Genomic DNA, 25,766 nt, shown 5'->3' on the forward strand with positions numbered 1-25,766 from the left:
ACTTAAATTGTTTTTCACGAGAGAATTTGGTCTTAAAGAGAGAAGATTTTCCTCAAAGATGAATAATGAGGCGGGAAAACTAGCCATTATTTGCAAATTATTTCCAACAAGAAAGAAACTGCAGGGTAAGTGGACAGTCCATTGAGAATATGAGCTCTGTGTTCAGGTGAAATCTAGAAGACAAATTAAATTATAGGAGTTAATAGGAAGGAATTTCATAGTGAAACATCAATTATAATGCTAGAGGCACCTGTGATCTGTGTACTGTTCAGATACTGAGCTCTATACATTTTAAAAATATAAAAATATAACTATATGTAATGATAATTAAATAATGCAGGAGGGTGAATCTATGGGTAGATGCTCCATATGATAAACAGGCTTTGACTCTTCAGCTTGTGGAAAAGGTGTCTTTAAGGGCAAAAGCTATGTAAAGTTATCAGCACCATAGAGAAGGTGAATAGAAATGATGAATCATTATTATAACACAAGGACTGCAAGGTACACAACGAAATATACAAAATCAAACACAAAAAGTGACATGCTTTCCACATGACTCAAAATGACATTAAGAAATGCATTGCCACCGGATGTTGTGGAGGCTAAAAAAATTAATAGGAATAGATAAATTAAGAGAGGGTGAATCCATCAAATGATTTAATGATCCTGCTTCAATCTGTAGTTCATCAGCTCACTGTCATTATAGCTGGAAGCCAAGAGGGTAAATCAGGAAAGAATCTCAAACCTCTATATTTACCTTGTTTCTAATACTCTTTTCTATGTAGCTCTAGTGGGTTTCTGTGGCTGGGTTTTGGTAAGGGGGGGCTACAGGGGTGCCTTCTGTTAGAAGCTGCTAGAAGCTTCGCCTCTCCCATGGTGTCAATGCCAGCTGGCTCCAGGACAGACTTCCTGACGCTGGCCAAGGCCGAGCCAATCAGGAGTGACAGTAACACCTCTGTGATAACATATTTAAGAACAAAAGACTGTCGCACAGAAGGAATTCCAGCCAGGGAAGAGCGGAGAACATGGGAACAATGTAGACACCAAGGTCAGTACAGAAGGAGGAGCAGGAGGTGCTCCAGGTGCCGGAGCTGAAGCCCCTGCAGCCCGTGGCGCAGACCATGGTGGAGCAGCTGTGCCCCTGGAGCCCATGGAGGACCATCAGGGTGCAGGGACCCACCTGCAGCCCATGGAGGAGCCCATGCTGGAGCAGGTGGATGCATGAAGGAGACCCCGTGAGAGACCCAGGACAGAGCAGGGTCCTGCCAGCGACCTGCAGCCCGTGCAGAGCGGAGGCCCTGCTGGAGCAGATTTTTCCCAGGTGGGACTTGTGGCCCCTGTGAGGGGCCCACGTCGGTACAGCTCATTCATGAAGGACTGCACCCCATGGAGGAGTGACCCATGTTTGGGAAGAACTGCTGCCTGAGGGATGGACTCATGCCAGAGAGGTCCACCAAGGACTGCCTCCTGTGGGAGGGACCTCACGGGAGCAGAGGAAGGACTCCTCTCCCTGAGAAGTGGTGGAAACAACAACTGACCGTAACCCCCATTCCTGTCCCCCTGCACCTCTGGAGGGAGAACAGGGAAGGAAGGAGGGGTGGGGGGAAGGTGTTTTTAAGATTGTTTTATTTCTCACTCTTTGGCTTTTATCCTGTTAGTAATAAATTTTAGTACTATCCCCACTTTGAGTCTGTTATGCCCATGAAGGTAATCAGTCACTGACCTCTCCCAGCTGTTATCTCAACTCTGGTTTTTTTCCTCTATCCAGTTGCAGAGGGAGAGTGAGAGAGTGGCTTTAGTGGGTGCCTGGCACCTGGCCAGGGTCAACTCACTACAATAGCTGCTACCAGGCATTGCTATAGACAGTCTACTGAGAAAAACAAGGACTTCTGTCAGGTCACATTCTTCTTCCCAAATTATACATCTGCTTTGAAATTCATCTAACAATCTCTGACGGTATCAGTCTTTGCAATTATTTTCCTTTCATATTCGACTGATAGCAGATAACAAGTATAGATTTAAGCTTTTCTGTTGAGTCTAAGAAAGAAAAAGCTTCATAGTTGTAAATGTATTTATAAATCTATGTTTTAATTGTTACATTGTTTTTTAATGGACTGTAGAAAGGGGAATCTGAAAGATAAATGAAGAAAACAGGTAGTTGCTGCTTCAATAAATTGGCCTGCCTTTAGTAGAAATGTAGGGTCAGACTGCATTCTTTTGGAATGTGTGCATGTGCACACATTGAAAACAATTATTTTATATGTTGGTTCAAAGATTGGTTTGGGTTTAGATTGTAAATAAAAAGAAATCAGTATATTTCAGAGAGAATGAGTTTCTGAAGCAAGATGTAGATATATCATGTGTGTATCCATTAGGAGTAAGTTTCTTGGCACCCATATGAATGCAATTCCTTTACTTACGTTTTTTATATAACCTTTTTACAAAAAAAACAACCAGTCACTTTTCAGTTTCTGCCCGTTAATTCACCTTCCAGGTCTAATGTTGCTAAGAGAAAGCAAGATCCTGACTGATTCGCATTCCAACTTTGATGTCTTCCTGCATCCTTTCATCCACTCTGGTTCACCCCTTTCTCTTTATTTTATTTCTCTTTCCCTCTCCTCCCTGCCCCATTCTTTCCTCAATCTCAGGATATAACTTGATCAAGTAAAGATACCATCATGGTATGCATAAGGAAGCTGCAACTAAGGAAGAGTACACAAACCTGCAGGATTCATGGCTGATAAATTTCCAGTCCTGCTCAGGCACAAAGAGCCTGCTACTTGTTTTCAGTATTATGTAAAAATAAAACAGACTTTACAATGTCTCATCAAGTAATTATTTTGAAAGGGTAAGCTCGCACATCTTCTAAAGACACTAATCCCACATTCATATTAAATAGTGAGATGAGAAAGGGAAATACAAAGACTGTAATTTAATATCAATTAAATAAATTAATTTATCTAAAGTATGTTGCAGTTGCACTTGAAGATAAGAACATAAATGGAGAAATAGTTTGCAAATGAGCAGGAAAATGGTTCAGGATTTTAAGTCAATATTAGAAGAATGAAAATCCCTTTTTTAAAAAACAGAAAATATGATACATGAATCATTATAAATTGAAAAAACCTCCGATTCTAAATCTCAGGATGAATGCTCAAAAACTGAATCTCAACAGATCAAAACGAAAAATCTCAATCAGCAGTGTGCTCCTGGATTTTCATAATACATACACCGAGAGAGCATAAAACAGCAGGGCAATTTCACAACTCTGTTCAGTCAAAACAATGGAAAATATTGTGAGTGCTCCTCAGCAGCTGTTGCTCAGCTACTGCAAAACACCTGAGACACATTGCAAAAAGAACTAGACATTCCCTGTTAAAATATGGAAAAGATTAATGATTAAGATGACAGAGTGCATTTGATCTCTCTGTTGAAGAGCCCCATGCACTGCCTGGGGTTTTACATGGCAGGAACTGTGGTATGTTGGTAGCTGCCAAGTCCCTGCCTTTGCAGAAGGAGTTTGGTGATGACTGTTGAATTGCTTGTACAGTACCTAGTTGTGGAGGGGTGAAACAGTAGGAATAATAACATTATTAATAATAAAATAACTATAATGCACTTGCATTTCAAAAGTAGGTCTTAAAGCTAGGAACACAAATATTTGCAGTTGGTAGCAAATAATAGCAATGGTAGTACAAGTAGTATCACCTCTTCTGGATTCTTCCCAGAACACATTTCTGCCTTGAGGATTAAAAAAAAAAAAAACAACAAAGCACACAGTGACAAAATAGCAAATGTCTGATAACCCAGAATGAAAATGGTGATCTCTAATGAGTATATGTCTTCTTTCGCTTTTGTAAGGGACAATTGCTTAAAGGATTGCTCTAATGACAGCTATCAAATTCAGCTCACATAAGGCAGACCCTGAATAGTTTCCAATAAACAGTTAAGTATTACCTTAGCAATTTCTTACTAGACCAGTGGAATTCTAAGACAATAAGCTTTGTAGTTGGCGATGACTTCAGTAGTGATACTGGATTTACCCATGAAATTCCAAGCAGTTGCCCTGAGTACCACTATATCAGCTAGCACTTTAATTACTAAATTGCTCAACAGTATAGAGTCCTTGACAATGCTTGTATTAGTCTCATTTCAATGTTTGTTGAAAACAGTTGAATTTTCTGTAGAGAAAAGTAGATAATCCTGATCATAACACCAGAAAATCTCATATGTTAGAGATATTTTTCCATTTTTTTTTGTTTCTACATCAGTACTTAATAGCTGCACTAATATCCAGGATACCTGGATATGTTTCAGTAGTCAAAATACTTTGCTTGTATAACTACTGTAGCATTTCTTTTTCTCCTTTTTTTTTTTTTTTTTAATTTTTCTATTTCAATTTAGCTGGGACCCTTGAAGATCTTCTGGAAAGAACCAAAGCAACATTTCTGAGGTAAAATTGACAGTAGAGGGGATAATAATGTCTCAGCATTGACTATGCTCTGTAATTCGTGTGTGGATCTCAGCTGCAAATACTATAATCTCTTTCCTCTTTGTGGCCCACCAAATCCGCACACATTGACTGCCCTTGCTTTTAGTCCCTTAGGGAAGGAAAAACTAAACCACCCAAACCAGAAGGTTGTCCTATCTTCTCTGTCATTCCTATGTGGCAGTTTACATCTGTATATTTAATATACATCTAAAGAAAGCAATCATAATTCTGCCAACATAAACAGCTGCTAGTACATTGTGATTCATTGTTATGATGAGTCACTATAAAATATCCCCTTTCTTCAGAAATCATCAAATTCTACCATCAAAGACAATATGATCTGGTTTTGTATTTATATATACATCCTTTGACTAAACATTTACAGAACATCCTACTTCTGGTTCTGCTCACTTACCTTTGTAGCAGAGTCCATGCTCTATAAATCACATTTCTCATTATTATTTTCTGTCAACACCACTCACATAACAAATCTGGATGTGTCTATAGTGACCTCCATATTCTCATTGGCATTTTAGCCACTTTGCTTCCACAGGCCTGTAATGGGTGAGTGCCACATGCCAATAGTGTTATCTGGTACACAGGTTTTAAAATGGGCTGTTCTGAAGTCTGTAACAGAATTTATTTTATTTTTCTTTTTACAGATGCTTTTGTCACAATGTTTTTTTATTAAAACAAGCACTGCTATTGTCTACCAACCCTGACACGTTGTTCCAAGGTGGGTTGTTACACCTGATGTTTAGATGCAGTTTATTCTCTGCTTAATTCATTTAGTACTATGATCTCCGTAATACAGGTTATCATGTTTGGTCTGCTTTGTCACCTCTCTTCTATGTGTCACTCTCTCTTCAGTGCTGTTCTGACACTACTGATGTTTTGCCATGAACTTTGGGTGAGCAGTAAGTTACATGCAACTTGGAAAGGAACCTGTCTTTAATGCTGTCCATTTGCATCTTGGATTTTCTCACGTGGGGAGACCTGCAGCTTTCTGGGGCCTATTTCTCAATGACAGAAATGTCCAGAGGCAATATTTTTATTAACAGGCCTGAAAAACATTGTATGAGCAAAGAAAGTTTAGGCCACATGCAGGAGTCAAAGACCTAACTTCTTAGATGTTAAAGCCTGTGTGCACTGTCTTCATCATACTTTCAGATCTGTTACTTGGAACATACTAATTAGCAAGTTGGTTCATATGCTAATATGATTGGCTGTACTTTTAGGCCTAGAATAATTAGTGCATTAGTAGTCTTGCATAAAGGATTCTGCACAAATATGTATCCTTCATAAATACTAGTATAACAGCAACATAAAAGATCTTAGAATGCTAGAATGGTTCCGGTTGGAAGGGGCCCTATAAATCCCTTAAAGATCTAATTCTAAATAATTGCACAAAACATTCATTTTGGGACATTTTTAACAGCTCAACTATTTCAACTCTTTTAAATAAATTGCTAAAAAAGTGGAGATCTTGAAGAATAAATTTTGTTATCTCTGTCAATACCAGCCAAACTAATGCTTACCGAACATGTGCCTGTTGATGTAGAGAATAGGAAGCCAGTTTAACTATTCTGATATGTGAGATGTTGCTTCTGTCATTTTCTTGTGTGCTTTAACAATTTGGAAATTTGCTCTGCTTTGAATGGTCACATGATGGTGTTCAAGCATCACAGAACTGGAACCTGACCAAAATTGCAGTGAACTACTGCTGACAGAAATTATCTATTACCCCATTGCATGGGGATTTAATAAGGCACGTTTCTGCATCACTGAACGCAGGTCATGCAAATAGAAACTCTGCTGGCTGAGGCCAGTCAGGACTTTCTGGATTTGACCATGTTCACAGTGTGCCCTGTTTGACTATTCATGTTGGCAAGACTTTGGGTAATAGTATGTCACTCCCTTCTGCTGAACACTGGCAAAATCTGACGTTGTGGGCTACTTTGAAATGTTGACAATGTTCATGGCATTTATTTTTAGACCTCCCATATATCAAGCTCTGAAAATCTCTACCTAGAGTTTGTTGGTTTTCATAAAGCTATCACTGAGATTTCGTGAGATTGTGTCTTGGAAACTCAGCACCATAGTAATAGCGTGACAACAAATCCTTATGTTACTCTGTAATATTTCAGCTACTCAAGTTAGCAGTCACACGTCTGTGATCCTCTCAAACACTGTATTCTATGCAGCAAATGTGCTGTCAAAGTTATTCTGATGTCATGATATCCCTTCAATGCTCACAGTCAGAAAGAGAAGTTTCCAGAAACTTATTGAGAAAATCAATTTCTGTGATTATGCAACGTAGTTTACTACAGTCAGAGAGACTTTAGTGAAGTTATTTATGACCCTGATACGCCAGTAGATAAACTAGGAAGTCCTCTGAACTGAAAATTGACCCAATTCCTTCCTCTTTTGCCGTGATTTATCCTTCCCAAATGAAACCAGTTATGGAAACCATTGTTTTTGACAAGTGATTTCAGAAAAAAATGTTCATTTATTTTGCTTGTACTTCTGGGTATTGAGTGTCTGTCATCAAAACTCATTAGCAATTTAGAGTAAGGGAAGTTAAAAAAAAGTGGTAGTTTAGGCTCTTTGCAAGTTGTTACACCACTGCAAATGTATGTGTCTTTTTCACCCTTAATGTGGATAATGTTGGAGACATAACATTTACAGTATTTGTGAAGATAGCACCCACCATGCCCAAATATCCCTCACTTCATAGTGGTGGCATCAATGATTTTCAAAGTCATTCCAAAGGTTGCCAATGACAAAAGTGCTAACTGAGAGTCTCCAGAGGGATATAAGAATATTTTCTGAAAAAGTTGGAGAAAACCAGCCAAGAAATCAGGCCTTAAGCTGCTCCTTCTTGCACTAGAGAATATGGTTATACTTGGTTGTGAAGTTGTTTGTTCATTCTGGGGGATGAAGGAAATGTTGACATGTTCCTGTGGTGTAGGAAAACTGAATTATGGCTAGTGTTATCAAAATCAGAGAATTCTAAGAGCAAGGATGAAAGATTTTCCTACAAATTGAGCAATCCCTTTAAGAGGCAGTAAAGAGTGAGACAGTGTGGTGCCATTTGATGTCTCTGGAGGCTGCATTTAAATCTTTTATTTCAGTTTTAATTGTATTATTTCATGCATAATTTGCCTCTAAGAGCCTAGGACATCTCTAGAATGAATACTAAAATTTAGATTGTTTTGTGACAGGAAGGAAAAAAATATTCTTATAGCTGGTTATTTATTTCTTTATTTAGTGCTTCACATAATACATCACTATCCATCTGCATCTGCAGTATATTATAAAGTAAAAGCTTTTTTTTTAGAAAATGCCCCTAGTAGATGGTCCCATGTCATAAGAGATCTCCTTAAATAACAAAGATGTTGTCATCTGTCAGCTGCTCTGACTACTCACAATATTATTGATCGAGATAAAAGTGTAAGACAGTTACCAGAAAGTGGAAAACTGAATCAGACGATGCGGGAAAAGTGAGAATTAATTTAAAATTTTTAAAGTGAATCATTAGGCCTTTGCAATAAAGTATTAGTCTGGGTAACTGTAACCTATTCAAGGTTATTCCTAGTGTCAGCTATGAAAATAGCAGAACTGATTAATGGCACCTGGTGCTGTGCTGTAATCTAGATTAGGTCTGAGGAGTAATATTTTCAAGTGTCTTTTTAAAAATAGTGCATTGATGTATACATTGACTTGTTATTCTGCTCTGCTAAAATTTTAACAGAAATTAGGCCAAATTTTCAACATTTTTTAATCTTCTTTGTCCCAACAGGCAGAAGAAAACCCCTGCCTGCCACTCCTACTCTTTACCTGCATGGGAGATGAGCCTGAAGACTGAGGCTCTACAGAGCCGTGCACCAGACTCCTAGCTCTGTAGCGATCACAGAATTTTAAAATTTTTATGACAACAAAATCCAAGTCAATTTATACGATTTTCTGTTCTTGTCTTTTGCATTTGGATCTGTTCTGCTTTTTCAGAAGAATATCTCTCAGAAGAAAATTCTTTCTTAGGGTCTATTAAGCTCTTTATAACACCCGAGGACATCTAGGAAATAAATCATCTAATTCAAGAATCTCTCTTCTTATAGTGAATAATCTGACTAATTTTTAGGTTAGTATGATTCCTGAGGCAATTTTGGGGGAGTTGGCATTGGTTATATAAGGTCCTTTAACGTGAGTGGCATGTAAGAGTCTAATTACCTACTCTCTGCTGTCAGTGAAAAAGGGTAAGAACCTCTATAGAATAATTTAGCCCATCCTAAGATTCATACATTTAAAGGAATGAGTCAGCATCAGGAGGTGCTGTTTCCAGGTAAGAATCGCACTGAATTCCAGGTGGGAGTTGTATGCTTAGCTCCCTAATCAAGAACGAAAAGTTTTCAACTATATCTAGGCACCCTAATATCATAAATAAAAAACAATTAAAATCTTCAGAAGCAGTTAGGATCCAAGTCTGAATTTCCTCTCTTGAACCCACTGTGTACCTTGGTGTGCCTAAAGGCTTTTTAAGCTCTGTCTTTTACTTTGCAAATTTTATCTTACAGTTTATTTTTAGAATTGAGATGGACGTTTTGCCCTAAATTTTTTAACACATTTGAGTATCTTTCTACTGATGGCATGAAAGAGCAGCATTTTCAAAATCTCCACCTGGGTTCGTGTAGCTTCACTGAAATCCAATGCATAATATTCCTGCTTAGCTAGTTCTAGATCTTCATGCAGTGGAGATGCATATGGGTCAGGCAGAGCCTAGGACCAATTCCTTCGGGTCGTAGAATCACAGTATCTTTAAGGTTGAAAAAGACATCCGAGACCATTGAGTCCAACCTTTGACTGATCACTACCTGGTGAATTAAATATGGCCTTAAGTTCCACATACAGTCTTCTCTTAAGGCATAGTGACTCCACAACTTCCCTGGGCAGTCCATTCCAATGCTTGACAACCCTTTCAGTGAAGAAGTTCTTCCTGTTGTCCAACTTAAACCTCCCCTGGCATAGCTTGAGACTTTGTCCTCTTGACCTATCACAAGTTGACTGGGAGAAGAGACCGACCTCCATCTTGCTACAACCTCCTTTCAGGTACTTGTAGAGAGTGATAAGGTCTTTCCTGTGTCCCCTTTTCTCCAGACTAAACAACCTCAGCTCTCTCAGCCACTCCTCATATGACTTGCTTTCTAGACCCCAAGGTCTGGGAACTCCCCGGGTTACTCTGGCTCATTGAGTCACAGATGTCAACAGCTTATATGCAGACTGAAATAAACTTTTCGTTGTTGTTGATTTTGATGGGGTTTTTTGGGGGTTTTGGTTTTTTTTTTTTAATTACAAATTAGAAGTGCGTTTAGCTTGGAAGTTCCTCATGATAAAATCTGAAATTGTTATAAACCATTCAGTACTGATGTACAGTTTACCTGAGAGATATTTGCTGGCTCAGAAGGTACGAAAAAAATGTTCCAAGAAAATGGAATATTTACATCAATTCCTAAGAGAGCTGTCTTTCTGGAAAGCAGCTCTGGGCTGTGCAGGTGCTGCCTCTGAGCCACAGCACACAGTAGGTGTCAGGGTCGCACCACCGTGGAGCAGCAGAGTGTGCCCGATTCTCTGCTGAGACATAACACTGTGTCACCTGCCAGAGATGGCCACCAGCATGATGGTACTCAGCTGCACCGCAGGGGTGGACTTTGTCTACCTGGAGGTAAGGTAATCTCTGGGGAAAGAGACTGGCAAGATGATCTGTTGTTTTCTCTTTCCAAGTTCTTTCCAAGTTCAGTCATTCCTCCCTTGACTGGTTCACGTATTATGCTGTCAGACTTGCTCTGGCTTCACAATACACCAACAGTTCACTGTCATTTCTTTTTAATTAAAAAATCATTCTTACAAGGCATGTCCAATACACAAAAAGATGGTGGAAAATGTGCAGACTCATGCCATGATTTTAATTTTTTTCTAAATATAGTAAATTAGTAGAACACACCTCTCATCTCACTTTCAATTTGCAGACAACCCCCCTTCCTTAAAATTCCTTTTGCTGAGTCCTAGACCATCAGCTTCCCTCATTCTCTTCATCTTTCTACACCTTCTTAAACAGAAATAGTGGAGGTTTGGGAAGATCCTATAGAATACTCCTGACTGTGTCCAGCTCTAGCCACAAAAGACCTCAGTGATTCTATTTGCATTGGTACAGTTAAATATATACCTATGTGTTTACTAGTTCCTGAGTGTAGAATGAATTCAGTGATCAGGCTGGACCCAGGAATATAATTGCTTGAGAAACCTTTTTTTTAAAATCAGTTAACAGATACCACTGCAGACATTAAGAAAGAAATTATAAATGTAATGGAGCTAAATGTTGAAAACTAGGAAGCCTTAAAGCTTTTAAGCCAGAGCTCTGTATGAATGCTCTATACCAGGCAAATGTAGAAATACATTTATTTTGGTGAATATTTAATATTATTCTTATCTGTAAGTTAGACAGCCATATTGGAAGATACCCTGTGTATACATATTTTGTTTATGAAATAGCAAGGCATTGCAGAGTTTATTTCAAATTTTCACATTATTTTCAGAACTAATACAGTAAAACAGAGTCTATACTTGACAAGGGCTTAAATAAGATTTTAATTTTTTACAATGCTGTATTTTAAATTAACTTCGACTTCCCCTTGTCTTTGTGCTCATTTGGTGAAGCTCACACTGTCATGACAGTGGTTGACAATAACAGATAAAGTGCTGTAGATAAGAACAAGTTTGATACATTTTACATGAAAGCCCTAAAGCAACTGGGTTTTTAAATCAACTATCTAGCTGGAACTGGTTTCATTTTGCTTTTTAGCACCTCATTAGGCTTACTGCAATTTTCCTGCAGTACTAAACTGCTGCCCCAGTCACAGTTCATTTTCCTCCTCTAATGTCCAATTACTCCGTTGTCTATTGAAAAGTATAATATTTTAATTTCACAATAATTCAATTAAAATATTTATTCCTAGAATATAAATCAGAAACACAGAGCAGCATGCTGCTGCATCCTTGTGTTACAGCTCTGTGGCATCCTGGAAAACAGCACAGCTGCAACAGATTGTGGGGGAAGCTAGAAGAATTTGTGCCATCAGAGAGCACCACTGGGCTAAAGATGTTACACTCTTTATCCCTTTCTTGCTTTTAAATGTCACTGAATGCCCTACAACACATTTAGCTTTCTAATGTCTCAGAGCAGTAGCAGCACCTCTGCAATGTGCCCAGAAATCCTGAACGAACATCCAGGTTCCTCTGACTAAAGCACAGGACACCCCTTTTGTACTAGGCTCACTTTAGGCTTAGAAATGTGGTGTTTCTTTTGGGCACAGTCCCTCAGTGTGCCTATTACTACCTGTGTCCTCCAACTCCAGGCACCAAGGCAGAAGGAGTTTTGGCAATCTTCAGTACCTGGGCTTTGCAAATTTACCACACACTTAGATGGAGAAAGATGTGAAGTCACTTTACAGTTGATAACTACCTTACAAAAGGTAGTGGAATTCCTTGTGTTGCAATTTAAGCATAGTAATATTTGCAGAATGAGGATAGGTATCACATTTTTTTTCTTCCCGAAGGAGGAATATAATTATTCCTGTTTGGAACACTTTTCCTTGACATTAAAAATTGTTTTTGTTGATTCTTACTCTTTGGGATAATGAACTATTTAAAAACTGGGATGAGTTACCAGCCTAAGGCCAGGGGTTACACACTCTAATGATGAGATAGAATGTGCAGTCAGTCATAACTCAAAATGAACAGCTTACATTTGTGAGGCCTCTGAAGTAATACTCAAATGAGAGCTTTTTTAAAACAAAACAACAAACCACTTAGAAGAAGCTCAATGACAAAATATTTCAATAAATACTTTTTTTTTAATGAGATGAAAGAAAAAGTGAACTAGAAAGGTGAGTGCCTCATAAGAATCTCCATCCATGAAGAGCTTCAGTACTTGGATGGACAAGATCCTAAAAAACCTCACTGCACTTTCAAGTTACTCCAGCCTCAGGCCAGATGTGTGAACTATCACATCCAAACATTCCTTTCAAGCTAGACGTGTATTATGATTTGGTGAGTGGGGCACAATATTTTATGTTTCACGGCAAAAGTAGGCCTGACTAGGTGATGCTCTGATTTTTATCCTTTGATTTTCTTCATTAAGGTAATTGTCTTTCTTTTCCTGTATTTTTCAATTAAATATTGAACATAAATCCACCACAAAGGATATACTTTCATTTGGGAATTGTCCTTATTCATTTAAAATATGAAATTTTCCTTACTCAAATGGACATTTTCCCATGGGACAGTATTCTTGACACTAACTTTGACTTGGGCAGACTCACGCTCAGACTGCTAAGAATGCTCAGTCAGGTCCGGGATATACTCCAGCTACTGCCAAAGATCCCAAAAAAGGATCTGCATACCATGACAAGTATTTTTGTCAGGAATGAGCAAATTCTTTGAAATCTCATCAACTATATTTTGTGTTGGAATCCAATCAACTTTTTTTCCCCATCAAGTGTGGCTAGGATGTAGAAGCCATTTACTGATAGCAATCCATTAGAGAAGAAAATACCTGTCACTGGGTGCTCCCAATAATCATTATATAGTCTGACAAGACAGAACAAAATTGTGGCACTCAGGAAGGGAATGTCTTTCTATGTGGCATGCACATCAGATCTACTCAGTGCAGCTAGGAAACCAAGGTTAACTGGGGAAAAATGATACTTTGTGGGAGGTTGTAACTATGCAGAAATGGATAGGAACAGTTTCTGAATCTGTAGTCTTCTTACATACACTTTATACATCTATATATCTCACTGGCTGGAGGGCCGGGCCCAGAGAGTGGTGGTGAACGGTGCTGCATCCAGTTGGCAGCTGGTCAGTAGTGGTGTCCCCCAGGGATCAGTGTTGGGCCCAGTCCTGTTTAATATCTTTATTGATGATTTAGATGAGGGGATTGTGTCCATCATCAGCAAATTTGCAGATGACACTAACCTGGGTGGGAGTGTTGATCAGCTGGAAGGCAGGAGAGCTCTACAGAGGGACCTGGATAGGTTGGAGAGTTGGGCTGATTCCAATGGGATGAGGTTCAACAAGGCCAAGTGCCGGATCCTGCACTTTGGGCACAACAACCCCATGCAGTGCTACAGGCTGGAGAAAGAGTGACTGGAGAGCAGCCAGGCAGAAAGGGACCTGGGAGTTTGGATTGACAGGAAGCTGAACATGAGCCAGCAGTGTGCCCAGGTGGCCAAGAAAGCCAATGGCATCCTGGCCTGGATCAGGAACAGTGTGGCCAGCAGGACCAGGGAAGTGATTCTTGCCCTGTACTCAGCACTGGTGAGGCCACACCTGGAGTACTGTGTCCAGCTCTGGGCCCCTCAGTTCAGGAAGGATATTGAGGTGCTGGAGCAGGTCCAGAGAAGAGCAACAAGGCTGGTGAAGGGACTCGAGCACAAGTCCTATGAGGAGAGGCTGAGAGAGCTGGGGCTGTTCAGCCTGGAGAAAAGGAGGCTCAGGGGAGACCTCATCACTCTCTACAACTTCCTGAAAGGAGGTTGTAGCCAGGTGGGTGTTGGTCTCTTTTCCCAGGCAACCAGCAGCAAGACAAGAGGGCATGGTCTCAAGCTGTGCCAGGGGAGGTTTAGGTTAGATATTAGAAAGAATTTCTTTACAGAGAGAGTAATCAGACATTGGAATGGGCTGCCCAGGGAAGTAGTGGATTCTCCATCCCTGGAGATTTTTAAAAAGAGACTGAATGTGGCACTTAGTGCCACAGTCTAGTAACCGCAGTAGTAGTGGATCAAGGCTTGGACTTGATGATCTCAGAGGTCCCTTCCAACCCAGCTGATTCTATGATTCTATGATGATTCTATGATATATTCTTGCCTGATACGTACTTATTTATTAAGTGTACTTATTTGTACTTGTCAAAACTAGGTGAGATATTAATAAAAGAATATTAGTGTACCAGAATTTCAATGCTTTTGTCCAACATATTTATAAGGTTTTTTTTATAACATGAGTAGGTGTTCTTTGACAGTGGCAGTAACTTAAGCTATAATCACAGTAACTCTGCTGGTTGAGTAGGGGTAAGAAATAAAGTTCTTTATCCAAAATCCATTTCTGTACAGGATGTCAATACATAGAAAATATTACTTTTCCATCCATGAATGCCTTTGAAGAAAGAAAATAATTCTTCTAATAAGTAGGTACTTTTATTTTAGAAACAACCCTTCTATTTGAAAAAATCAGATTTCATCATCTGTTCATAGTATATATTTTCTCATAGTCTAGATGGGATTTTTCAGGGGGAATGTGTGTTCTCCTTTAACATAGCTTATTTTCTGCTTTTATTAGTTCAGGTTATGCTGAATACTTTTCACTGGAGACAGAAATTTTGATTATTTTTGTTGTCTTTTCCCTTTTTTCTTTTTAATCTAGGTGGCCATGATGGAAACAAACCCATAAGAATAGTTGATGAATAGAACTGCCCAGTGCTTGACCAGGGCAGTGGTCAAAATTCAGAGTACCAAATCAACACACTGTGGTGATGATTAGCACGCTATAAAAATGTTGTCTGATGAGCACCTTCTATTCTTAGACTCCAACACAACATGACATTTCCTCAAACCAGTGTAACTGAAATATGAGACTGTAGAGTGAACTTGACATGTGGGGGAAGGTGCTTGCTGGAAAGAAAGGAAAAGAAAGAAGTAACAAGAAGTTAGGCTCATGAGAACTATAGTGCATGATACATTAGTTATTTTTGAGTACTCAGAACTGAAGTTAATTGGATGCAATCTGAACCTTAGCAGCTGCTAAAACCTCCAGTTGCAAACATAAGAGAAAAAGATCTCTATATGAAATACTGATGTCTGTAGTCTCCTCTGGTATAAATAATATTTTAAGTCCTCCAAATACCTAAACTCATGAAAGACATGATTTCATAACTGATTTTTCAAAGGATTTTTTTGCACAGTACCAAGCAGCTCAGCTATGCTTTAGCCTTGAACTGCATGTTAGCAGTCCCAAGAGGGCAAGTCTGGCAGCTGTTTCTCCCTTTTGGAAGATAAACCCTGTGCCACCAGCAAATCTTGCACCTTGCCACCATTTTACTTTACCTGCTATGTTTTTATGGCCTCCAATATCACCTCAAAAAACAATTACAGCTGCTGAAAAAAAATACAGTGAATTTCATTATGTAGTTAGTTGTTTTCAGGTTAAATAACATTATTAACAAGTGGACAGAATTACAGGTTCGCTGTGACTCTGGTATTGGCAATAATGCAGAAACCAAAGAGAAATTACTTTAGTAAGCTACATAAGAACCTGTCAGAAGACAGATCTTTCCAGTGCTACCAAGCTGGCAATCTCATTCATGCCTGTAAGCTTGTTGCTGCATGTTGAATTGACATTAAATTAAATAATATCCCACATGCAATGAGTTGCAGGCCTCTGCGACAAGGTATGGCAGAGGTAGTAATTCATAGCATAAATTATTGCTTGAATGTTTAATGTAGTCTTTCTAGCACTCTTATCCTTTCTCTTCATTTTGGCACATAAGCCTAGCCTAAAAAGTAAACTGTTTTGATTAAACAGCATGTGTATTTCCTTTCATGCTGTTTTGCCAAAGAAGAGGTGCATGAGGGAAAACAAAAGTACTTACAGAAAAGCTCTTGCAAAGAGAAAGATCTGTGTTCTGTATCTTTCAACAGAGGTCAAGGGCTCCTTCAAATACATCAGTAACAAAAAGAATACTGCTACTGAAAGGAACAGGAACACCTGCATCAGAGGTTCCAGAGAAGACAGAGTTACTGAACATTTTTTTTTCTTCAGTCTTCATTGATGTGGCCTCAGGAATCCCTGACCCAGAAGACCAGGGAGAAGATCTGGAGAAAGGTAGACTCCCTCTAAGGGTTGATACTGGATCCAGTATTGCTTAACTTCGTGACTCGAATGAAGCAATTAAGTGCCTCCTTAACAAGTTCACTGAAAATAAAACACTGAGAGGAGTGGCTGACATTCCAGAGTGCTGTGCAGCCCTTCAGAAGGACCTTGAGAGGCTGGAAAGATGGGCGGAGTGGAAACATTCTGAAATTCTACAAAGGTAAGTGCAGGATCCTGGGAAGAATAACCCCAGGCACCAGTACAGGCTGACCTGCTGGAAAACAGCTCTGTGGAGAAGGACTTGGGGGTCCTGGTGAACAATAGGCTGTCCATGAGCCAGCAGTGTGTCCTGGTGGCCAAAAAGGCCAATGATATCCAGAAATGCATTAGGAAGAAGACTGACACCCAGTCCAGGGAGATAATCCTGCCCCTTTACTCAGCCCCGGTGAGGACTCACCTGGAGTGTCTGGCTTTGGGCCCCTCAGGACAAGAGAGATATGGAGCTCTGGGAGCAGGTCCATCAGAGGTCAATGAATGTAATTAGGGAACTGGAGCACCTCATTTACAAGGAAAGGCTGAGAGAGCTGGGTCTGTTCTGCCTCAAGACAAGATGACTGAGAGGGGACCTCATCAATATCTGTAAGTATCAGAAGAAAAGGTGCCAAGAGGATAGATCCAGGCTCTTCCTGGTGATGCCAAACCAATAAGACAAGAAATAATGTGCAGAAACTGACGCACAGGAAGTTCCACCTGAACACGAGGAAGAACTTCTTTACTGTGCAGGTGACTGAGCACTGGAACAGAGTGAACAGGTTGCCCAGAAATGTTGTGGAGTCTCCCTCACTGGAGATATTCAAGAATGTTTTGGACACATTCCTGAGTAACATGCTCTAGAGTAACATACTTGAGCAGGAAGGTTGGGTCAGGTGACCTGCAGTGCTCCTGTCCTACTTTACCATTCTGTGATTCTGTGAAGTCCTAGTGAGCTCTGCTCATATTGGACATGATAGAAACTTTCCAACTATATAAATAGTGACACACTTGAGCCCATGAAGTTTTCATCCTTAGAGGCTGTTAAAAATGAGTTAGCTAAATGTCTATCAAAAATAATGTGGTTATAATTAATTTCACTGTGAGGCATATAGGTGACTAGATGACTTTCAAGGCCTTTTCTTCCCTATGACTCCCTAGTTCTATGAAGGTACTTTTTTGAAAAAAACCAACAAAACAAAAAACCCTAAACATATCTTATTGTTCCATTTTATCTTAACAAGGAAAGCAATAATTTTGTTATACATACTTTATCTAATATTAGATCATATATAAGACCTACAGGGAATGAAACTGATTTCTGTGCTGGAGCTTATGAGACAGTTGCAAGTTAATTGCAAAAATAAATTAAACCCAAGTTATTGGTGCCACAGGAACAAGATGGTTATAAATGAATTACCAAAAAAGCATCAGGACCCTTACATGTGGCAACACTTCCAAATTCAAGAGAGGTGTAGAATATTCTTTGTGGTCTGGGCTCAAACCCCTTGGGGTACAGCCATGAAGAAAAAGGTTGTGATTAGCTGCAATGTTTGAGCTCCTGCAGATCTGGCCAGATGGTTTACTGTTTCATCAAACTGTCCCACCTGTCCCTTTGTGTCAAGGTACCACTCCTCTTGCTGTTCAGTAGTTTTTCAGATTGCTATCTACCCTGTAATTTTTAATTGTTTATACAAGGTGAAACTATACCTTCTAATATTCCTAAAAGAGGGGATGAAGGTGGTCCATGTATGACATTTTTCTGTGTCAAAGAAGAGAACTCAATTTTTTCACTTCCAAAGTGTGACATCAGTACTTAAGTCACAACTTTTAGATTATATAGTTGCATTAACATCTGCAGCTGTTAAACTGAAGAGGCAGATGTACATATAATAGTCAAACATTACAAAACCAAATATGTCTCCTTTAAAACTCTAATCCAGTAGGAATTGATTTCCAGGCCTTCGCTAGGCAAAAATTCTCTTGCTATACTTTGATTTATGTTTAAACTCTCAAGAGAAAGCATTTGAAATTATGATACAGAGAATGCAACATTAAAAGTGTTTTACAAAATCTTTACCACTTGGAGAGAAAAAGTCTTTTCTGAGCCAAGATGGCTCGCAAGAAGAAACAAATTATAGTCTGCACTTGACTTGTTTTCTGTGAAGTGTCATCCAGGCACACACACTTGGTACAATAATCTACAATGTAACGTACTGTTTTGTTTAGCAGCAAATAAAATGTGACCTCTTCATTTAAATAAAGAGACACCTGGAAAATTTCCCACAAATGCATCTTTTCTTGTAGACAAAAGTGAGGAGAATACAGTACCTAGCTAATCAAGAACCTTAAGCAATAACTCAAAGCTCCTGGCTTTTAAATCATTACTACTGCTCTTCTAGTGACATTACAAGAAAGTGCTGCCAACATCACTCCTTAGCAGATAATAAAAAACTGTTAGCTGTGGAAAATTTTGGACACAGTGGATGTAAGCAACATCTCCTAAGGCAGGTGCTATATGACTTGTGGAGATTACTCTCAACGAGAGGTTAGAAGATGCTGCTGCTTTGATCGGCCTCAAGAAAGTTACTCCACAGAAAGCTCTTAGGTTGGTCAAGAAGAAATTAAAAAATTTGAGAAATGGTGGAGCACATTGGCAATAACATTATTCACAATTCTCACACAGGGAAACTCTAAACAAGGCAATCACGCTGTGGTGGTGGGAAACCATGACACACGCAAAGTACTCAGATTTTTCAGTCAACTTCAGATTGACTTAAAAAGAATTATTTTCGGAAAGTTACTGTCAATAGGAATAACAGATAAATAGTCAGGAATATATTGTTTTAGATCATTATTACTTGTGTGAGGACTTGTGACACAGTTTTCTGATACTGTGTCATTACACCTTTGGATTTTGTGCAATTATTTTAATCCACACTTCCACGTAATAGGTAATAATGTTTATGGGTGTAGAAAAATACCAGACATTTTTCCAGAAATTTGGACCAGCATCTGTGAAAACTATCAGAAAGTGCAGATGCTTATCCTAATGAATGTATGCAAAAATATACCAACCCTTTCCCCCTCACCTTCTTAGATTAGAGAGATATTCCTTTCCTTCTTTCCCTTCAAAATCCTGCAGGAATAAGACTTCTGTCCCAAGACAGACCTTTGAGCTCAAACTGCTTTTGGAAGAAAACGCACTTATAAAACTTAGACAAAAGTAAACTCAACCTATTCTGTAGTTAAAACCCCAAATAAAAATGCCTTTCCATGTTAAAAAACATTAAAACTCATCCATCTCTTTTATCATCTGTACCATACAAGAATATTATGAAAGAGAAAACTAGTGCCAAAAAGGTTGGAGATGCCAGAATTTTTATGAGAAACACATAAAGTGTCAGTGTTAAAAGCCCATGGCTTTTAACAGAGGATAATGTCTCCATAGGTGTTTCATTCTCACAAATGTATATTATAGATGAGTTGTAGAATTTATGAATTATGCAGTCTAGTATTTACAATACATTCTGACAATGATATGCGTTAGCAAACTGTCAGATTTTAGTCTAATACAACCACTATTCTATTAGTGCTGGGATACTTCTGCCTCACAAAAAGGTGGAGAAGAAATTAGGACAGGAATTCACTGCCTGGATCTCATCTGCCAAGTGCCTATGCAGGCAAGTTACGTGTCATTCAGAATTTAGAAACTGCTTAGGGGCAACCAGGCAGGAGAAGGCATTTCAGCTGGTCCCAATGCCCAAAGAAGGTGGATCAGAAGTGGAGGGATGGGATGGAGCAGAGATTGGATATACAGGATGAGGACTTGAAGACTGGAGCCACGAAGCAAGGGAAAGAGAAACCAGGTTCTGCTTACAGCCAAACCCTGGCATTCCTCCTGACTGTTACTGACTTATTTCCAGGTCCTCATGTGCTCTGCCTTTAGCAGTGGCACAAGATAAAACGTCTTCCCACAGTCCCCACAGGCTGCTTGTTTCCGCATTTTACACACAGCTGACCAGAGCTGTGCTGCCAGGGCTCAATTCCCCGTTTTCTCACCTGCCTCCTTTGTAACCTTGGGAAAGTCACAAAGAAAAGTAATCCTGTTCCTCAGATCTAGGAGGCTAATTCTCACTCTCTCTGTTTCTTTACATGTCCTAAATTCTGTCAGCCTTGCCAGTACAGACCAGCTTGGTCTCATGCCAAAGCCAAGAACACTGGGTGCCTTGTAACAAGCCTTACACATGCCAAGGGGGTGGGTAGAGGATCAATGGGAAATGCTGATGTCAGAGGTGTTTTATGTCTAACTCAAAGGCTTCAGCACTCAACTCTAGGATGGTTGCAAGCTAAAACTCTAACCCACACATTATTCATTCTACAGTTTCTCAGAACACCACTTTGTACAACGTCCCTTTTGTACTTCAAATGGAACAGAAGAAAATAATTGTCATTAAAGAAAATGTCTTAGCATTCTCATTAGTGAGACAGATTCTCAAAACAAGGTAACTAAATTCAATTACGTTTCAATCATGGCTGTTTGTACAGAGAAGTTAATGTTGATGCTAATGAAGCCTTAACATGTAAGGGAGACTGAGTTGACTATTAGACTGAGTTAGAATGAACGCTTCTAGGAAAGCAGAAGGAAAGCACTATAACTGTTTATATTTCTATTAGTGGTAAAAATGATGATAGGGTTGTCTGTGCTTCCAGATGTTATGGAGGTTGTCCAGGATACATCACTTCCAAATACAGTTTATTGGCTGCCTCCCACTCACAGCTAAACTTAGTTTGATCCTGTGGTCAAATTTTAGCAATAATCTTTTTTTCTTTTTAATTCATAAAAGCCTTTTATCTGGGATATATATGGTACTTCACAGTCTTTGAATATTTTAACATGCTGACGTTAAAGACGTTGCTTGGTCTCAAGGTTCCCCTTAGCCCAAACTGTGTTTGGAGACTGCTGTTCAACAGAACCACCTTTTTGTGTTGTTGCTTTTTTATGTCTTACCTAGACTTTGACTTGAATTGATACTGTACAACACTACAGTAAAGTTTTACACTCAGATATACCACAGTGCATCCCTTTTAGTTACTTTCTTTGATGATTCATTTACTTTGCAATGCATATTTAGTGATTTGATGCAAAGGAACAGCTCTTTTTCTTACTCTCAGAAAAACAGTTGCTTGCAAATGCAACATACAGAATTAATTTGTACTAGCTGGCATGGCTACTAAGAAGAAACTGTGAGGGTGTTTTTTACACCATGACCACTCTGCACTAAACAGTTTTAACAGGTCCTTGTAATGATTACCCCACATTTAGGGTTGATGGATAAAATTTAGCATTAGTTTATTGCATTTTGTGGGCATTTCACTAAGTCTGCCATTTTTGTATACCTCTTGTGAGGGAAGGACTTGCCTGGCCTTAAATTAGCTAACTATAAGATATTGTAGTGCTGTGAAATTCAGCACAGCACAAGATGAAGAATCTCTTGTGGACAAACACTAGGACAGTCAGAGTGTCCTGTGCAATTTTAGCTACCAGCCTGTCTGTAACTGGGACCAAAGCATAAACATTACCTAGTGACTCAGCAGCAATGCTGTCAGCTCCATTCTGTCTTCCTTCCTTAGGATGAATTTGCAGTAATTGAATTTTACTATTGGGTTTCACAAGCTCGCAGTTACATATGCCTAAGACATAAGAAGCCTAACCTCACAGTGCTAACATGGTCTGCGAATAAGCTGCAGACAGGGGAGGTACCATAGGCTTCCTTCTTCTCACAGCTGCTGTTTTTATACAGCAGTAATCTCCATTACATGCATTTGCAGTTTTCAGGGTTTAATTTATATGTGAATTTAGAGATACATAATTGATTCTCTTCCACATGGAAACATTTAGTAACAAACTGTTAAACTTACTAGTGTTTTTCTCATTTTATTTTGTGTCTCACTTATCCTGCTGGTTGAGAAGTATGTCACTGGGCATGCAATAACAGAGCAGGAATATTTAGACTTTTCAAGAAGACTGCAAACTTCTCATTTTGTTTTGCTTTGCTTTGCTTTATTTTGGTTTTTTTATTCATATAGACAATGAATGGATTTTGTTTAGGTCTATCTAAATTCCATAAGGAAGCTAAAAGAAGTGTTTTTCTGATGTAATCATTGTGCCTGTAAAAACACTCTACCTGAGCAAATGTCAAATTACAAGGATCCCTATTATCTTCTGGATCTCCCCACTTCACAATTCTCCTTAGTTATTGACTCTAGATTTGCCCAAAATAGCCCAGAACTGCCCCAACACTACTGCAAAGAGAAAGCACAAAAAAGCCTGAAGAGCGGAATTTCCCGTAAAGATACAAGAGATTTCATATTTCAATTGCAAGAATCAATGACAGCAGTTCTCAATAAAGCTATTATTCATGTAGTGTGATGACACTCACAAGGGATTTTCACAGTTTTGTGGAATATTATGTCTTTGTCCTGAATTTCTGCCTTGCCTGTGGCACCTCCTACAGTCCCCAGTCACTCCCAGGACTGCACAAATACAGGTGGTACTTGCCTTAGGAAATTTATAATGTATCAAAACATATCTTCATAGTATTGTCTGTAGATAGAAATGTAGACATGGACATGTATTAGGCTTAGATTTGATATTTTATCCTGTATAGCTTTGCTTCTTCTTAAAGGAAGTCTTTTTCTTTTTTCTCAACTTTGCATATTTCATTGAGAGCAAGTGCTCTGGGCTTTCCTCCATTCTCCCTCTTTCTAACTGGCCTGATCCCAAGCACTCTTGATTTTTATGAAACCACATCCTTCTCAGTCTCTCCATTATGAGAGTGCTCTTGTTACTTCTTCCCTGTTCAACACTGGTTAGCCTGCTGCACTTAGCTCCTGCCCTCACCTGTGGAAAGGCTGCCTCTTCACTATCTGCACTCTCTCCGTTTTGCCCAGGGAATTGTCTCAGCAGCAGAACTGATGAGGTAGTGATGGAAAGGGGGTAGGAACCCCTATGATGATCCTCCCACAACCCTCTTTGCCAGGAAAAAAAAAGAGCATGGATAAAAGTAAATGATGTAATAGCCTTTTCTGCCACAGAGCAGAAGGTGTAACTAAACCCTGAGGGACATAGAGGTAATGTTGAAAAGATCCTTAGTGGATCTTTAATACATCTTGATAAAAATTAGTGGCTGAAAGAAAAATATTGCAGCGTGGAAATAGTGATATGGGGCAGTGTAAAGAGAGCAGGTGGGGCACAAGCTTGGACTTGAAGTAAGCAGGCATATGGGTCAAATTAATTTCTGGTGTAATTGTGTATTAATGGTTATGTTAGCATACATATGACATATTGAGAGATTCTTAATTAATATTTAATTTCTGAATTAATGAATAAATCAAATATATATAATCTAAAGCACATGAGAAAGTGTTTGTTATTTCTATTGTACTTGTGCTAGACATGGTACCAATAGCTTTTACTGTGGATAATATTCATCATTTCTCAATTATGAATACCAGTAGCTAATAATCTGCTCACCTTAATAAATATCTTACCATAGCCTAAATGGATTAATATATTATATAACTTCTATAAATTTGCACCCAAGTTATATATAGACACTTATATGTATATGGGCATATATGTGTGATAGGTTTGGTTTTTTTTCTACTAAGGAGCTGATGAAATGTTCATATAATTATTTTCATAGTCTAATTTTTTCACAATGGTTTTAACCGAAGGAAAAAAAGAATTAGTGATGGAAAGAAAAGAAGAAAGGGTCTGGTTTACATTTTATTTGATTGCTGGGAAATGACAAGTGAACTTTCTGTAGCTAATTAATTTTGTTACAGACGTTTCTAGTTCATACAGCCACATTCTAAGCAGGGGCAACTGCCCCAGTGCCGTTGACTTCCAGGTTTCTAGTCCTCAATGAGCGTAATAAATGACTCCCAAGTTACATGTGATTAGAAGTGATTCCTGCAGTAATACATTCTGAGAATCAAGGAACACACTCAGGAATTCTGCTATAGAACAAAATCCTCTCATAACTGATTATGCCAAGCTAATGATAACTAACTATATCAAACTAGTAATAATGCAAAACAATCATTAACTTATGCTGCAAATGTACTTAGAAAACCTATTGTGATCTGGGACCCACGGAGATCTGGTTGCCCTCAAGATCTATACATTTGCACAGCAACATATTTGGCAGGTGAGCTGTAGTTGAACTGCAGTTACCCATCTTGGCCCCTGCTGGAAATGACCAATGTCTCCTTATCAGCTTAAATAGTTCATAAAATGGGCTTGTGTTCGGGTCCTGGATTTTAAATTGCTGAGGCATTCTATTCTGGTGCTCATTTGTCAGGACAGTGTGGGAAGAGCTTATACACAGCTAGATCCCTGGCCTGGCTGGAGACTACAACTGGATCTTCTGAAACAGCCAGCTCGGGGAAAGAGATAAGAAGCAGAATTAACTAATCTCAGACCAGTAAAAATACAAATACTGAAGATACAAAGAACGTTGTTACTTTAAAAGTAAAATCATATTTTGTACATTCTAGGTATTAGCAACACTGAATTCATTCAACTCAAGACTTAAGCAGAACTTCCTGACGAAGGACTATTCTACTGAAAATTCAGGTCTTTTTAGTCCTCTTACTCTGCAATCATCATACATCAGATTCCTCAAGGGATAATTATATGGGTACTGAGGAAGTGAGGATGATGTTTCCCCTGCCCTTGTCTCTCTCCCTATCTCTGACCCTCATCACATCTGTATTTAATATTGACATGCTCTGTGCTCCCATGACACCACGAAGGAGAAAATGCGATCCTGGATAAAGGCTCCACTTGGTTGCAAAGTAAGAATTATGTGGCAAATCTGGTCACAGAAAAGGAGGTAGAAGCGCACACTACACCTCCGGAAACAGAGGGTGTGGATGCGTTACTCTGGCCCCTCGTTTTCTCCCTTTTGTTCTCATTACTGCCTGGAAGGCCACTCTCTAAACGAGCCAGGCAGACTTCAAGAACCCTGCCACAGCCCGGTAAAATCACGCCCCACTTTAGGGCCGAGCTCAGGGTGTCAGCGGACGCACCCGTCACCAGGCCCCGCGTGGGTAGCCGTCGGGGGCGCGCAGCCTGCGCGGAGGCGGTCTCGGCCCGGCGGCGGCTCGGTGGCACTCGGAGGCGGCCCGCCAGGTGGCAGCAGGACCCCGCGGGACGGTCTGTGCCGGGAGGAACCCGGGCTGTGCCCGCCGCCGCCGCGGGGCCGCGCTGCTGCTCCGCCTCTGCCCGCCTGGGGAAGGGGCCGCTGGAGCG

At 39.5% G+C, this 25,766-nt stretch overlaps 1 long non-coding RNA gene across 1 annotated transcript; it reads left to right on the forward strand.

The window, feature by feature from the left end:
- Nucleotides 1-892: 892 nt before the first annotated feature.
- Nucleotides 893-9,802, forward strand: LOC135407238 (uncharacterized). Its single transcript, XR_010426778.1, has 4 exons — nucleotides 893-1,321; nucleotides 4,405-4,453; nucleotides 5,155-5,228; nucleotides 8,295-9,802. It is a non-coding gene; the product is annotated as an uncharacterized LOC135407238 (long non-coding RNA).
- The last annotated feature ends 15,964 nt before the right edge of the window (nucleotides 9,803-25,766 follow it).

Source organism: Pseudopipra pipra, chromosome Z (genome assembly GCF_036250125.1).
Source record: "Pseudopipra pipra isolate bDixPip1 chromosome Z, bDixPip1.hap1, whole genome shotgun sequence".
NCBI classification, from domain to species: Eukaryota; Metazoa; Chordata; class Aves; order Passeriformes; family Pipridae; genus Pseudopipra; species Pseudopipra pipra.